The sequence below is a fragment of the Scyliorhinus torazame genome, chromosome 6 (assembly GCF_047496885.1).
Source record: "Scyliorhinus torazame isolate Kashiwa2021f chromosome 6, sScyTor2.1, whole genome shotgun sequence".
In the NCBI taxonomy this organism is placed as follows: Eukaryota; Metazoa; Chordata; class Chondrichthyes; order Carcharhiniformes; family Scyliorhinidae; genus Scyliorhinus; species Scyliorhinus torazame.
Window position 1 is genome coordinate 21215886 of NC_092712.1, and position 13171 is coordinate 21229056.

Below are 13171 nucleotides of genomic sequence, written 5' to 3' on the forward strand. Positions count from 1 at the left end.
CACAAAATATGACAGTGTATGGAAAGGCTCAGTAAACCAAGGTCCACCACACTAAGAAAACAAAAAGTGACGGTCAATAGAGAATTAAAGGTGCTATATTTAAATGCGCGCAGTGTACGGAACAAGGTAGATGAGCTTGTGGCCCAGATTGTGACTGGCAGGTATGGGGCGTCATTCTCCGACCCCCCGCCGGGTTGGAGAATCGCCGGGGGCTGCCGTGAATCCCGCCCCCGCCGGTTGCCGAAGTCTCCGGTACCGGATATTAGGCGGGGGCGGGAATCGGGCCGCGTCGGTTGGCGGGCCCCCCCGCTGGATTCTCCGGCCCGGGTGGACCGAAGTCCCGCCGATAAATTGCCTGTCCCGCCGGCGTGGATTAAACCACCTTTTGAACGGCGGGACAAGGCGGCGTGGGCGGGCTCCGGGTTCCTGGGGGGGGCGCGGGGCGATCTGGCCCCGGGGGGGGCCCCCACGGTGGCCTGGCCCGCGATCGGGGCCCACCGATCCGCGGCGGGCCTGTGCCGTGGGGGCACTCTTTCCCTTCCGCCTCCGCCACGGTATCCACCATGGCGGAGGCAGAAGAGACTCCCTCCACTGCGCATGCGTTGGAAACTGTCAGCGGCCGCTGACGCTCCCGCGCATGCGCCGCCCGGGGATGTCATTTCCGCGCCAGCTGGCGGGGCAACAAAGGCCGTTTCCGCCAGCTGGCGGGGCGGAAATTCTTCCGCCGTCGGCCTAGCCCCTCAATGTTGGGGCTCGGCCCCCAAAGATGCGGAGCATTCCGCACCTTTGGGGCGGCGCGATGCCCGTTTGATTGGCGCCATTTTGGGCGCCAGTCAGCGGACATCGCGCCGTTTCGGGAGAATTTCGCCCATGATGTGGTAGGCATCACAGAGACGTGGTTGCTGGGTGTTCAGGACTGGCATTTAAACATCCAGGGATTCACAACCTATCGAAAAGACAGAGAGGTGGGCAGAGGGGGCGGGGTTGCCTTGTTAATTAGGAATGAAATGAAATCAATAGCACTAAACGACATAGGGTCAGATGATGTGGAGTCTGTGTGGGTAGAGTTGAGGAACCACAAAGGCAAAAAAACCATAATGGGAGTTATGTACAGGCCTCCTAACAGTGGTCAGGACCAGGGGCACAAGATGCACCACGAAATAGAAAGTGCATGTCAGAAAGGCAAGGTTACAGTGATCATGGGGGACTTCAATATGCAGGTGGACTGGGTAAATAATGCTGCCAGTGGACCCAAGGAAAGGGAATTCATTGAATGTTTACAGGAGGGCTTTTTGGAACAGCTTGTGATGGAGCCCACGAGGGAACAGGCCATTCTGGACTTAGTGTTATGTAATGAGCAAGACTTGATTAAAGATCTTAAAGTAAGGGAACACTTAGGAGGCAGTGATCATAATATGGTAGAATTCAATCTCCAATTTGAAAGAAAGAAGGTAGAATCAGATGTAAAGGTGTTACAGTTAAATAAAGGTAACTACAGGGGCATGAGGGAGGAACTGACAAAAATCGACTGGGAGCAGAGCCTAGTGGGAAAGACAGTAGAACAGCAATGGCAGGAGTTTCTGGGAGTAATTGAGGACACAGTACAGAGGTTCATCCCAAAGAAAAGAAAGGTTATCAGAGGGGGGATTAGGCAGCCATGGCTGACAAAGGAAGTTAGGGAATGCATCAAAGCAAAAGAGAAAGCCTATAATGTGGCAAAGAGTACATAGAACATAGAAAATACAGCACAGAACAGGCCCTTCGGCCCACCATGTTGTGCCAAACCTTTGTCCTAGATTAATCATAGATTATCATTGAATCTACAGTGCAGAAGGAGGCCATTCGGCCCTTTGAGTCTGCACCGGCTCTTGGAAAGAGCACCATACCCAAACTCAACACCTCCACCCAACACCAAGGGCAATTTGGACATTAAGGGCAATTTTTAATTGGCCAATTCACCTAACCCGCACATCTTTGGACTGTGGGAGGAAACCGGAGCACCCGGAGGAAACCCACGCAGACACGGGGAGGACGTGCAGACTCCGCACAGACAATGACCCAAGCCGGAATCGAACCTGGGACCATGGAGCTGTGAAGCAATTGCGCTATCCACAATGCTACCGTGCTGCCCTTAAGAACAAATAAATCTACACTATATCATTTTACCGTCATCCATGTACCTATCCAATAGCTGCTTGAAGGTCCCTAATGTTTCCGACTCAACTACTTCCACAGGCAGTGCATTCCATGCCCCTACTACTCTCTGGGTAAAGAACCTACCTCTGATATCCCTCCTATATCTTCCACCTTTCACCTTAAATTTATGTCCCCTTGTAATGGTGTGTTCCACCCGGGGAAAAAGTCTCTGACTGTCTACTCTATCTATTCCCCTGATCATCTTATAAACCTCTATCAAGTCGCCCCTCATCCTTCTCCGCTCTAATGAGAAAAGGCCTAGCACCCTCAACCTTTCCTCGTAAGACCTACTCTCCATTCCAGGCAACATCCTGGTAAATCTTCTTTGCACCTTTTCCAGAGCTTCCACATCCTTCCTAAAATGAGGCGACCAGAACTGTACACAATACTCCAAATGTGGCCTTACCAAAGTTTTGTACAGCTGCATCATCACCTCACGGCTCTTAAATTCAATCCCTCTGTTAATGAACGCGAGCACACCATAGGCCTTCTTCACAGCTCTATCCACTTGAGTGGCAACTTTCAAAGATGTATGAACATAGACCCCAAGATCTCTCTGCTCCTCCACATTGCCAAGAACTCTACCGTTAACCCTATATTCCGCATTCATATTTGTCCTTCCAAAATGGACAACCTCACACTTTTCAGGGTTAAACTCCATCTGCCACTTCTCAGCCCAGCTCTGCATCCTATCTATGTCTCTTTGCAGCCGACAACAGCCCTCCTTACTATCCACAACTCCACCAATCTTCGTATCGTCTGCAAATTTACTGACCCACCCTTCAACTCCCTCATCCAAGTCATTAATGAAAATCACAAACAGCAGAGGACCCAGAACTGATCCCTGCGGTATGCCACTGGTAACTGGGATCCAGGCTGAATATTTGCCATCCACCACCACTCTCTGATTTCTATCGGTTAGCCAGTTCGTTATCCAACTGGCCAAATTTCCCACTATCCCATGCCTCCTTACTTTCTGCATAAGCCTACCATGGGGAACTTTATCAAATGTCTTACTAAAATCCATGTACACTACATCCACTGCTTTACCTTCATCCACATGCTTGGTCACCTCCTCAAAGAATTCAATAAGATTTGTAAGGCAAGACCTACCCCTCACAAATCCGTGCTGACTATCCCTAATCAAGCAGTGTCTTTCCAGATGCTCAGAAATCCTATCCTTCAGTACCCTTTCCATTACTTTACCTACCACCGAAGTAAGACTAACTGGCCTGTAATTCCCAGGGTTATCCCTAGTTCCTTTTTTGAACAGGGGCACGACATTCGCCACTCTCCAATCCCCTGGTACCACCCCTGTTGACAGTGAGGACGAAAAGATCATTGCCAACGGCTCTGCAATTTCATCTCTTGCTTCCCATAGAATCCTTGGATATATCCCGTCAGGCCCGGGGGACTTGTCTATCCTCAAGTTTTTCAAAATGCCCAACACATCTTCCTTCCTGACAAGTTTTTTATAGGCCTCCTAATAGTTCTAGGGATGTAGAGGAAAGGATGGCGAAGATGATTCTGGATATGAGCGAAAGTAACAGGGTAGTTATTATGGGAGACTTTAACTTTCCAAATATTGACTGGAAAATATATAGTTCGAGTACAATAGATGGGTCGTTTTTTGTACAGTGTGTGCAGGAGGGTTTCCTGAAACAATATGTTGACAGGCCAACAAGAGGCGAGGCCACGTTGGATTTGGTTTTGGGTAATGAACCAGGCCAGGTGTTGGATTTGGAGGTAGGAGAGCACTTTGGGGACAGTGACCACAATTCGGTGACGTTTACGTTAATGATGGAAAGGGATAAGTATACACCGCAGGGCAAGAGTTATAGCTGGGGGAAGGGCAATTATGATGCCATTAGACGTGACTTGGGGGGGATAAGGTGGAGAAGTAGGCTGCAAGTGTTGGGCACACTGGATAAGTGGGGCTTGTTCAAGGATCAGCTACTGCGTGTTCTTGATAAGTATGTACCGGTCAGACAGGGAGGAAGGCGTCGAGCGAGGGAACCGTGGTTTACCAAGGAAGTGGAATCTCTTGTTAAGAGGAAGAAGAAGGCCTATGTGAAGATGAAGTGTGAAGTTTCGGTTGGGGCGATGGATAGTTACAAGGTAGCGAGGAAGGATCTAAAGAGAGAGCTAAGACGAGCAAGGAGGGGACATGAGAAGTATTTGGCAGGAAGGATCAAGGAAAACCCAAAAGCTTTCTATAGGTATGTCCGGAATAAGCGAATGACTAGGGAAAGAGTAGGACCAGTCAAGGACAGGGATGGGAAATTGTGTGTGGAGTCTGAAGAGATAGGCGAGATACTAAATGAATATTTTTCGTCAGTATTCACTCAGGAAAAAGATAATGTTGTGGAGGAGAATGCTGAGCCCCAGGCTAATAGAATAGATGGCATTGAGGTACGTAGGGAAGAGGTGTTGGCAATTCTGGACAGGCTGAAAATAGATAAGTCCCCGGGACCTGATGGGATTTATCCTAGGATTCTATGTGAGGCCAGGGAAGAGATTGCTGGACCTTTGGCTTTGATTTTTATGTCATCATTGGCTACAGGAATAGTGCCAGAGGACTGGAGGACAGCAAATGTGGTCCCTTTGTTCAAAAAGGGGAGCAGAGACAACCCCGGCAACTATAGACCGGTGAGCCTCACGTCTGTAGTGGGTAAAGTCTTGGAGGGGATTATAAGGGACAAGATTTATAATCATCTAGATAGGAATAATATGATCAGGGATAGTCAGCATGGCTTTGTGAAGGGTAGGTCATGCCTCACAAACCTTATTGAGTTCTTTGAGAAGGTGACTGAACAGGTAGACGAGGGTAGAGCAGTTGATGTGGTGTATATGGATTTCAGCAAAGCGTTTGATAAGGTTCCCCACGGTAGGCTATTGCAAAAAATACGGAGGCTGGGGATTGAGGGTGATTTAGAGATGTGGATCAGAAATTGGCTAGCTGAAAGAAGACAGAGGGTGGTGGTTGATGGGAAATGTTCAGAATGGAGTACAGTCACAAGTGGAGTACCACAAGGATCTGTTCTGGGGCCGTTGCTGTTTGTCATTTTTATCAATGACCTAGAGGAAGGCGCAGAAGGGTGGGTGAGTAAATTTGCAGACGATACTAAAGTCGGTGGTGTTGTCGATAGTGTGGAAGGATGTAGCAGGTTACAGAGGGATATAGATAAGCTGCAGAGCTGGGCTGAGAGGTGGCAAATGGAGTTTAATGTGGAGAAGTGTGAGGTGATTCACTTTGGAAGGAATAACAGGAATGCGGAATATTTGGCTAATGGTAAAGTTCTTGAAAGTGTGGCTGAGCAGAGGGATCTAGGTGTCCATGTACATAGATCCCTGAAAGTTGCCACCCAGGTTGATAGGGTTGTGAAGAAGGCCTATGGAGTGTTGGCCTTTATTGGTAGAGGGATTGAGTTCCGGAGTCGGGAGGTCATGTTGCAGCTGTACAGAACTCTGGTCCGGCCGCATTTGGAGTATTGCGTACAGTTCTGGTCACCGCATTATAGGAAGGACGTGGAGGCTTTGGAGCGGGTGCAGAGGAGATTTACCAGGATGTTGCCTGGTATGGAGGGAAAATCTTATGAGGAAAGGCTGACGGACTTGAGGTTGTTTTCGTTGGAGAGAAGAAGGTTAAGAGGAGACTTAATAGAGGCATACAAAATGATCAGGGGGTTGGATAGGGTGGACAGTGAGAGCCTTCTCCCGCGGATGGATATGGCTGGCACGAGGGGACATAACTTTAAACTGAGGGGTAATAGATATAGGACAGAGGTCAGAGGTAGGTTCTTTCCGCAAAGAGTAGTGAGGCCGTGGAATGCCCTACCTGCTACAGTAGTGAACTCGCCAACATTGAGGGCATTTAAAAGTTTATTGGATAAACATATGGATGATAATGGCATAGTGTAGGTTAGATGGCTTTTGTTTCGGTGCAACATCGTGGGCCGAAGGGCCTGTACTGCGCTGTATTGTTCTATGTTCTATGTTCTATAAGTATTTCCTCGAGCTTACCAATCTGTTTCACACTGTCGTCTCCAACAATATCGCCCCTCTCATTTGTAAATACAGAAGAAAAATACTCATTCAAGACCTCTCCTATCTCTTCAGACTCAATACACAATCTCCCGCTACTGTCCTTGATCGGACCTACCCTCGCTCTAGTCATTCTCATATTTCTCACATATGTGTAAAAGGCCTTGGGGTTTTCCTTGATCCTACCCGCCAAAGATTGTTCATACCCTCTCTTAGCTCTCCTAATCCCTTTCTTCAGTTCCCTCCTGGCTATCTTGTATCCCTCCAATGCCCTGTCTGAACCGTGTTTCCTCAGCCTTACATAAGTCACCTTTTTCCTCTTAACAAGACATTCAACCTCTCTTGTCAACCATGGTTCCCTCACTCGACCATCTCTTCCCTGCCTGACAGGGACATACATATCAAGGACACGTAGCACCTGTTCCTTGAACAAGTTCCTGAACGAGTAGTGGGAAGTCAGAAGATTGGGAAGTCTACAAAAACAGGATAACAAAGAGAGAAATAAGGAAAGAGAGGATCAAATATGAAGGTAGGCTAGCCAGTAACATTAGGAATGATAGTAAAAGTTTCTTTAAATACATTAAAAACAAACGGGAGGCAAAAGTAGACATTGGGCCGCTCCAAAATGACGCTGGTAATTTTGTGATGGGAGACAAGGATATAGCTGAGGAACTAAATAAGTACTTTGCGTCAGTCTTCACAATAGAAGACATGAGTAATATCCCAACAATTCCGGAGACTCAGGGGGCAGAGTTGAATATGGTAGCCATCACAAAGGAGAAAGTGCTAGAGAAACTAAGAGGTCTAAAAATTGATAAATCTCCGGGCCCAGATGGGCTACATCCTAGAGTTATGATCTTTCAAAAGTCACTGGAGTCAGGAAAAGTCCCAGAGGATTGGAAAATCACTGTTGTAACCCCCCTGTTCAAGAAGGGAACAAGGAAAAAGAGAAAATTATAGACCAACTAGCCTAACCTCGGTTGTTGGCAAGATTCTAGAATCCATTGTTAAGGATGAGATTTCTAAATTCTTGGAAGTGCAGGGTCGGATTAGGACAAGTCAGCATGGATTTAGTAAGGGGAGGTCGTGCCTGACAAACCTGTTAGAGTTCTTTGAAGAGATAACAAATAGGTTAGACCAAGGAGAGCCAATGGATGTTATCTATCTTGACTTCCAAAAGGCCTTTGATAAGGTGCCTCACGGGAGACTGCTGAGTAAAATAAGGGCCCATGGTATTCGAGGCAAGGTACTAACTACAGTACCTTGATTGAATCATAGAATCATAGAAGTTTACAGCATGGAAACAGGCCCTTCGGCCCATGCCGCCCAGTTTTTACCATTAAGCTAGTCCCAGTTGCCCGCACTTGGCCCATAACCCTCTATACCCATCTTACCCATGTAACTATCTAAATGTTTTTTAAAAGACACAATTGTACCCGCCTCTACTACTACCTCTGGCAGCCCATTCCAGACACTCACTACCCTCTGAGTGAAGAAATTGCCCCTCTGGGCCCTTCTGAATCTCTCCCCTCTCACCTTAAACTTATGCCCTCCAGTTTTAGACTCCCCTACCTTTGGGAAAAGATGTTGACTATCTACCTTATCTATGCCCCTCATTATTTTATAGACCTCTATAAGATCACCCCTAAGCCTCCTACGCTCCAAGGAAAAAAGTCCCAGTCTATCCAGCCTCTCCTTATAACTCAAACCATCAAGTCCCGGCAACATCCTAGTAAATCTTTTCTGCACTCTTTCCAGTTTAATAATATCCTTTCTATAATAGGGTGACCAGAACTGCACACAGTATTCCAAGTGTGGCCTTACCAATGTCTTGTACAACTTCAACAAGACGTCCCAACTCCTGTATTCAATGTTCTGACCAATGAAACCAAGCATGCCGAATGCCTTCTTCACCACCCTGTCGACCTGCGACTCCACCTTCAAGGAGCTATGAACCTGTACTCCTAGAACTCTTTGTTCTATAACTCTCCCCAACGCCATACCATTAACTGAGTAGGTCCTAGCCTGATTCGATCTGCCAAAATGCATCACCTCACATTTATCTAAATTAAACTCCATCTGCCATTCGTCGGCCCACTGGCCTAATTGATCAAGATCCCGTTGCAATCCTAGATAACCTTCTTCACTATCCACTGTGCCACCAATCTTGGTGTCATCTGCAAACTTACTAACCATGCCTCCTAAATTCTCATCCAAATCATTAATATAAATCACAAATAACAGTGGACCCAGCACCGATCCCTGAGGCACACCACTGGTCACAGGCCTCCAGTTTGAAAAACAATCCTCTACAACCACCCTCTGCCTTCTGTCGTCCAGCCAATTTTGAATCCAATTGGCAACCTCACCTTGGATCCCGTGAGCTTTAACCTTCTGCAACAACCTACCATGCGGTACCTTGTCAAAGGCTTTGCTAAAGTCCATGTAGACAACGTCTACTGCACTGCCCTCATCTACCTTCTTGGTCACCCCCTCAAATTGACGATTGACGATTGACGATTGGCTGTCAGGCAGAAGGCAGAGAGTTGGGATAAAAGGTTCTTTTTCAGAATGGCAACCGGTGACGAGTGGTGTCCCGCAGGGTTCAGTGTTGGGTCCACAGCTGTTCTCTTTATATATTAACGATCTAGATGATGGGACTGGGGGCATTCTGGCTAAGTTTGCCGATGATACAAAGATAGGTGGAGGGGCAGGTAGTATGGAGGAGGTGGGGAGGCTGCAGAAAGATTTAGACAGTTTAGGAGAGTGGTCCAAGAAATGGCTGATGAAATTCAACGTGGGCATGTGCGAGGTCTTGCACTTTGGAAAAAAGAATAGAGGCATGGACTATTTTCTAAACGGTGACAAAACTCATAATGCTGAAGTGCAAAGGGACTTGGGAGTCCTAGTCCAGGATTCTCTAAAGGGAAACTTGCAGGTTGAGTCCGTAATTAAGAAACCAAATGCAATGTTGTCATTTATCTCAAGAGGCTTGGAATATAAAAGCAGGGATGTACTTCTGAAGCTTTATAAAGCATTAGTTAGGCCCCATTTAGAATACTGTGAGCAATTTTGGGCGCCACACCTCAGGAAGGACATACTGGCACTGGAGCGGGTCCAGCGGAGATTCACACTGATGATCCCAGGACTGGTAGGCCTAATATACGATGAACGTCTGAGGATCCTGGGATTATATTCATTGGAGTTTAGGAGGTTGAGGGGAGATCTAATAGAAACTTACAAGATAATGAATGGCTTAGATAGGGTGGATGTAGGGAAGTTGTTTCCATTAGCAGGGGAGACTAGGACCCGGGGGCACAGCCTTAGAATAAAAGGGAGTCACTTTAGAACAGACACGAGGAGAAATTTCTTCAGCCAGAGAGTGGTGGGTCTGTGGAATTCATTGCCACAGAGGGCGGTGGAGGCCGGGACGTTGAGTGTCTTTAAGACAGAAGTTGATAAATTCTTGATTTATCGAGGAATTAAGGGCTATGGAGAGAGAGCGGGTAAATGGAGTTGAAATCAGCCATGATTGAATGGTGGAGTGGACTCGATGGGCCGAATGGCCTGACTTCCGCTCCTATGTCTTATGGTCTTATGGTCTTATGGGACAGTGAGCACCGTGTTGTCAGACTCAGGAAGCAGACACATTCCTGGGACAGTGAGCACCGTGTAGTCAGACTCAGGAAGCACGGACAATCCTGGGACAGTGAGCACCCTGTAGTCAGACACAGGAAGGTGAGTCAGTCCTGGGACAGTGAGCACCGTGTAGTCAGACTCAAGAAGCAGAGACATTCCTGGGGCAGTGAGCACCGTGTAGTCAGGCTCAGGGAGCAGAGACAGTCCTGGGACAGTGAGCACCCTGTAGTCAGACACAGGAAGGTGAGTCAGTCCTGGGACAGTGACCATCGTGTAGTCAGACACAGGAAGGTGAGTCAGTCCTGGGACAGTGAGCACCGTGTAATCAGGCTCAGGAAGCAGACACAGTCCTGGGACAGTGAGCACCGTGTAGTCAGACTCAGGAAGCAGAGACAGTCCTGGGACAGTGACCATCGTGTAGTCAGACACAGGAAGGTGAGTCAGTCCTGGGACAGTGAGCACCGTGTAGTCAGACTCAGGAAGCAGAGTCAGTCCTGGGACAGTGAGCACCGTGTAGTCAGACTCAGGAAGCAGAGACAGTCCTGGGACAGTGACCATCATGTAGTCAGACTCAGGAAGCGGAGACATTCCTGGGACGGTGTGTACCTGTGGTAATACCAGGTATTGCAGTACCAGAGAGAGGAATAACCATTGGCTAGACCGCAGGGTCTACCATTGGGCAATGTACATAGCCCCGCCCTGAGAGGCGGGGTATAAGAACCAGTGCCGCCCCCAGCAGCCTTCACTTCTGTAACTTCGCTGTTGCGTACAGTTCTATCTGATTAAAGCTGAATCGATATGACTCCACGTGGACTCAAGCGTATTGATTGTGCATCAATTTAATCAGATAAGTACTTTGAAGGATGGATCTGCGCATCAAGCCGACGTGCCTTTAGCTCAGCCCGCACGCAGAAAACTCCACCAAGATGTTTAAGCATTGGCTGGCATGCTTCCAGAGCTACCTCGAGACGGCTGCCGACACCCCCACGGAAAGGCAGAAAATGCACCTCCTACGCTCGCGGGGCAGCCTGGCGATCTACCCCCTGATCGAAGGGGCGGCGAACTATGATAAAGCCATGGAACTGCTGGAAGGACACTACATTCGTCCACTTAATCAGGTCTACGCCCGTCACCTGCTGGCAACGAGACAGCAGAGCCCAGATGAGACGCTAGAAGATTTCTACAAGGCGCTGATCGTGCTGGGCCAAAACGGCGGCTGCCCAGCGGTGACGGCGAACGAGCACTCTGAACTTTTAAATCGAGACGCCTTCGTGGCAGGTATGATATCCCCCGATATTCGCCTAAGGCTGCTTGAAATGGAGACGCTGGGCCTCGCCGAGGCCCGGGCCCTGGCCGGGTCTATGGACGTGGCGTACAGAAATGCCCTGGCGTACGCCCCCGTGCCCCCCTGGGCTGCGTGGCACCCCGCCGCGGCAGCCCCCCCCCAACTTACCCGGCTAACCCCCGACTTACCCGCAAACTCCACAGGCCTGCGCGGCAAGGCGCCCCGCTACCGCCGCCGGCCAGCGCTGCTTCTTCTGCGGCCAGGCGAATCACCCGCACGCGCGCTGCCCGGCCCGCACCGTCACCTGCAAAGGGTGCGGCAAGAAAGGCCACTATTCGCGGTCTGCCTCGCCCGCGCGGTGAACGCGGTGTCCAGCGACTACCCTCAGCCATTCCTCCAGCCGCCCGCCGCGCAACCACAGCCGTTCCTCCACGCCCCGACCGTTCCAGGCCCACCGCTGCACTCCCTTTTCCCAGCCCCGCCGGCCCAACGCGCACCGCAGTTTTTGCCCCGCCAGGCAGCATCGTTGCCACAGCCTTTCTTCTCCACGGCAACCACGCTGGAGTACGTGCCGCCATTTGGTCCCTCGCCGACCCAATCGTCGGGGTCTCCGTCCCCAAACTCCACGGGCGACCCCTGGCCGGCGCCATCCTGGACGGGGCCTCAAGCCCCCAGCGCGGCTGGCTACGTGCTGCCGGGCCAAAACCCCTCGCTGCAGCTGGCCTCCGTCACATTGGAGCAGCATGCACCGCTAGTTTACTCCTCCCTGCCTAAAACACCGCAGCTCCAGGCCCCGACCGCCCACCTCTCCCTGCCCCGCGCCGCGTCTTCTGCGCACCCGGAATGACGCAGCACGCCCCACTCCGGGCCCTGACCGGCCAGCGCTCACCGCCCAAAACGCCGCGGCACGCCCCGCTCCAGCGCTCACCTCCACCCCCCTGCCCTAGGGCCACAGCCGACCCACGGGCGCAGTCTTTCTGGCAGGTCCCGGCCGTCCAAGGCCCACCTCCACCAGTTTGCTCCCCCCCCGCCGCCATCTTCCGAGTCCCCGGACTCCACGTGCGATCCATGGCCGGCGCCATCTTGGATGGGGCCTCAAGCCCCCAGCGCGGCTGGCTACGCGCCGCCCGACCAAAACCCTGTGTTGCAGCTGGCCTCCGCCACGCTGGAGCAGCGTGCGCCGTCAGTTTGCTCCTCCCCGCCGCCATCTTCAGAGTCCCCGGACTCCACGTGCGATCCATGGCCGGCGCCATCTTGGATGGGGCCTCAAGCCCCCAGCGCAGATGGCTATGCGCTGCCCGACCAAAACCCGTTGTTGCAGCTGGCCTCCGCCTCATGGGAGCAGAGTGCGCCGCCATTTTGTCCCTCCCCGCCACCATTTTGTTCCTCCCCGCCGCCATCCTCGGAGTCACCGGACTCCATGTGCGAGCCATGGACAGCATCATCTTGGATGGGGCCTCAAGCCCCCAATACGGCTGACGATGCGCTGCCCGATCTTCACTCCTTGCTGCAGCTGGCCTCCGTCACCCTGGACCAGAGTCGGCCCCGAACGCTAGCAAAGGCCACCACGACGATCAGCATCAACGGCCACGTGATGTCATGCCTCATCGACTCTGGGAGCACGGAGAGTTTCGTCCACCCCGACACGGTTAGGCGCTGTTCTCTGGTCACCTACCCCACCCAACAAAGGATCTCCCTGGCCTCCAGGTCACACGCGGTGCAGATAAAAGGGTTCTGCCTCGCGAGCCTCACTGTCCAAGGCAGGGGATTCCGCAATTTCCGCCTATACGTGCTGCCGCACCTCTGCGCAGCCACCCTTCTGGGACTGGATTTCCAGTGCCACCTACAAAGCCTTACTTTTAAATTTGGCGGCCCTATACCTCCCCCTTACTGTTTGCGGCCTCGCGACCCTTAAGGTCGACCCGCCTTCCCTGTTTGCGAACCTCACCCCGGATTGCAAACCCGTCGCCACCAGGAGCAGACGGTACAGCGCCCAGGACCGGACCT

The 13171-nt window shown here is 51.0% G+C and overlaps 1 protein-coding gene across 6 annotated transcripts in view; it reads right to left on the bottom strand.

Annotated features, from left to right (window-relative positions):
* Window positions 1–13171, bottom strand: part of LOC140424705 (uncharacterized) — a 429538-nt gene that overhangs the window by 261106 nt on the left and 155261 nt on the right. The window lies entirely within an intron of this gene.